Here is a 4,184-nt window from a genome sequence, read left to right as displayed (position 1 = left end):
ATATATATATATATATATATAAATATAAAACTCGTTAGATAAAACATTAACTCTTTTGTAACATGTTGAGCAAAAGGGTATCTTTCTCAAATATTTTATTGTGTTATACAAACTGTTAAATTTTAAGATTTTCATTGCTTATAGAACATACATGTACACTATAATAGGTATAGTTTAGGGAACAATTACATTATTCGACTAAGTCAAGGATATCATACTAAAACAATTATTCAATTATAATTATTGTACACTATAAGTACACTACTACAAGGTAATACATACATTTTCAAGTACAAGAGAACACTAGTACACTATACGTAAACTAGTTAATACAGGGTTGTGAGGCACTACTTCATTGTACCCCTTAGGGTACAGGTTAAAGTCCTATAAATTATAACCAAAGTCTGCTGGAGGGAGAGCGTGAATTTGTGTATAGATCTATACGGGATTGACAATCTTGCGCCCTAACTGTTAGCTACCGTTGGAACGAAAGTTCTGGGGTGACAAATGTAACAACATTCCGACGCCCGAAGAATGTCGTGCAGGCCAGTAGTCATTTTAGCATGGTTATGAGAAACTCACAATGGTATCAACTAAAACGTTTAGTTTACGGGAAATACATAGCTTCAAAGGGTTTTATTTTAATAATAGAAATACACTAGACTACTTATCTAGCACTATGAACTTACATTTTAGAAAGGACCTTTAATGCTAATTCTATGATTCCTTAGTTTATACGTTAGAGTTATATATAAATAATATCTAATAGGCAGTAGGATGTGTGAAGTCCGCTTTACTTCCTATTCCTTGTTTGGTTGTGGGCTTAGAGCAGAATCACACAGTCTACTACTCATTCGATTTTGGTTACATATGACTTGTATACATTAAGTAATCATAGGGGGAAACAGGTATGGGTCAAGTCACTGTAAACAAGAACAATACACTATTTTCTAACACAGAACATATATTTTTGGGGAAAACATATATCTATATAGTTTTATTAAATAATAAAACTACAAGTATACTATTTTAGAGTATATTAGTATGCATACATTTGGCTATTAAGGCCTAAAGGCTACATCTCATTTTACTAAGAAAATATTGGATTTTCTGAAAGAACAAAATCACCTTTCCAAAAGGACCTTTACTGTTAACTCTGTAATAACCTAGTGCATACGTTAGGGTTATATACAATAAAGATCCGACAGGCAGTAGAATGTGTGATTTCCGCCTCATTTCCTGTTTCTTGTTTGGTGTTGGGCTTAGGGCAGAACCACACAATCGACTGTATGTTCGATCTAGATTATATTTAACTTGTATGCACTAAGTACTCGTAGAAAGAATTAGTATGGGTCATATTACTTACATTTCATTACATCAAAAATATAGGATTTTCTAGAGGAACACACTAAGGTTTTCAAGGAACAAAGTACATACTTTTTAAAACAATAATGCTTATGAACTCACCAACTTAAATGCTGATACACTTTCAAAATCACTTGTATTCTCAGGAAACTAGTAGACAGGTACATGTACATGTTTCGAGAAGACGGAGCATAGTAGCTTCAAGTCTTTGTTTTGTTATTTACTTTTGGAGTCAATCATATGTGATTCGAATACAATATAAACACTATTATTAATACAATGGTTGTGTTGCTTTGATTACTATTATGCGATTGTTGTGATACTTTACATGACGTTATCCACCCCCGAACATTTATATCGTTCCGGTTTGGGGTGTGACAACACATATTGGGCCCCCGCCTTAAATCGGGCTTCGCCCGACATCAGCTCTCACTCGGCCTCGTGCCTTGCCCGACATCTAGCCCCGCTCGGATTACATATCTGTCATTCTTTAGGCCCCGCCTAACATCGGGCCTCACCCGATACACATATGGACATATAGCATATAATCATGCTAACACATACAATAACCATAAAGACAAAGGCATACAATACATTCATCAAGCATCGCCCGACACTGAGCCCCGCTCGGTATACATACCAGCACATAACACATGCAAGGGTTAAACAGACTCCTAGCATCCTAACATAATAAACATGGGCCAACATTGGTGCCTTTGAACCGCTAAACCTAGTGAAGAAACTCACCTCAGACTACTGAATCCCACAGATAAATCTCTGGCTGGTGGTCCGCTAAAATCATCGCGCTATCTATCACAAAAATAACATCCAATTATTAACTGGATCCCGACTCTCACTTAGAGTCCAAACTTAGGGTAAAAGACCTTTTTACCCTTTACCAAACTTGGCCCAAGTCCAAGGCCCAAATTCCAAAATAATCATTCAAAGCCCAAATATGCCCAAATTTTCCAAATTGGGCCCAAATCCCTTCATGGGCCTTCATCCAAGAGACTCCAATAAAATAACATTAGCCCAAAAGTAGAATTCTGATGTCCCAACAAAGTCCGAGACTCCTAAGGTCCAACATGGGCCCAATACCAAAAAGCTCAAACATTGAAGCACACGGATGAGTACGCGGAGCGTACTCAGCTCGTACGCTTAGCGTACTCGCTTTGGGGCTTATACGCCAAACGTACACCCTAGTTTGGCCAACTTCCATAATTAATCTCATATTTAGTTAATACTTGAACCCAACACTCATATTTAACTTCCTTAAGGTGGTTTATCACGTCAAGTTGGCAACTTTACGTGCATGCATGGCTTAATGGGGTTCTATAGCTCAAAAAACTTAACAAAGGGTCTTAACACATGAATGAGTCCATAAAAACCTTAAAGCTTGCATTTTTATGGACAAAGGGACCAAAATGTCACACATGCATTATAGTAATCAGAGTACAAACAACCACTGTATTTAAAAAGTATAAGTATTTACATGTATTTCATCATAGTATACTGAAACCAAATAGTTATACAAAAGAAGAAGACAAAACATAAATAGCTCCATCTTCTCAAAATCTTGGGGAGTACCTGTCTACTGGTTCCCTGAGAATACAAGTAATTTGAAAAGAGAGTATCAATATAAAGTTGAGTGAGTACATAAGTATTTATGTTTGAAAGAATGTTTTCTATTTCTTGAATATGTAAACTGTTCCAGAAAATCCTATATTTTCTGTTGTATATGAAAAGTAGTTTTAGTTACATAAAACTATACTATTTGTAAACCAATGTTCTGTATTTGTAATCCTTTTGAAAACTTGTAACTGAGAGTATGCCTGGTTTCATCAAATGTTATTGTAAACTGTAATGTAATACTGTAAATTGTATCTTATAAACTAGTACTTTGAAAATGTACTTATGTTTAGTTAATTATACACTAACGTATTGTTAATATCTTTTATGTGAGTTATTATAACCATACTCACTAGATGGCCTGACCCAACGCTATGAGTGCGTTGAAAGCTGTTGATAAAAATTTGTCACTCGTAGGCGTGTATGACTGACTGTAGCTAGCAGTCTGCGTGCGGGGTTGTCAATCCCAATATAGATCTATACACACATTGTTTCGATCCCCGGCTGGAGATTCTGGTTATATTGTCAGGACTTTAACTATATTGTTTAAATGAATTAAACAACCTGTATCAAATGACTCATAAAAAGCATATAAACGTTACATGTATAATAGTTATGAAAACCCAATCATTCTGAAATAAATGATTGATAGTATGTTCTTGAATTAGTATTCTTAACATGTATCTGAAAGATGTATACCCTTGAATACTTTTGAATCAAACATTTGTTCTTGTAAAATATTGTACTTCAGTATACTTGAATCGTGAATTAATGTTCTGTGAATCATAAATTATACCTATTATAATTTATATGTACTTTCTGTATTAATACCGAGTATTCATGAATGCAACCCCTTGCTCAACATGTTACAAAGGGTAATTGAACTTAATGAATTAACTTTTATACTTGTATACATATACAATTATATATAAGTAAAATTTAAATGACACTCGGACAAATAACTGATACTTATAATCCCACATCCAAACAAGGAAAAGGAACCAAAGTGGGTTATCAGTCCTAAGACTTTTAAATCTTATTTATATAAATATATATATATACAAGTATGATTTCTGGGAGAAATATAAGTTTATAAAAACATTTAAAAGAAGTTTAATAACTTAAAAATACATTTTGGTGACTTGATGTCATTTTGATACAATCATTGAGAACCATTTGATTTGATGATA

Source organism: Lactuca virosa, chromosome 3 (genome assembly GCF_052849685.1).
Source record: "Lactuca virosa cultivar CGN04683 chromosome 3, Lactuca_virosa_CGN04683_v6, whole genome shotgun sequence".
Taxonomy (NCBI): Eukaryota; Viridiplantae; Streptophyta; class Magnoliopsida; order Asterales; family Asteraceae; genus Lactuca; species Lactuca virosa.
This window is presented reverse-complemented; position numbering follows the sequence as displayed.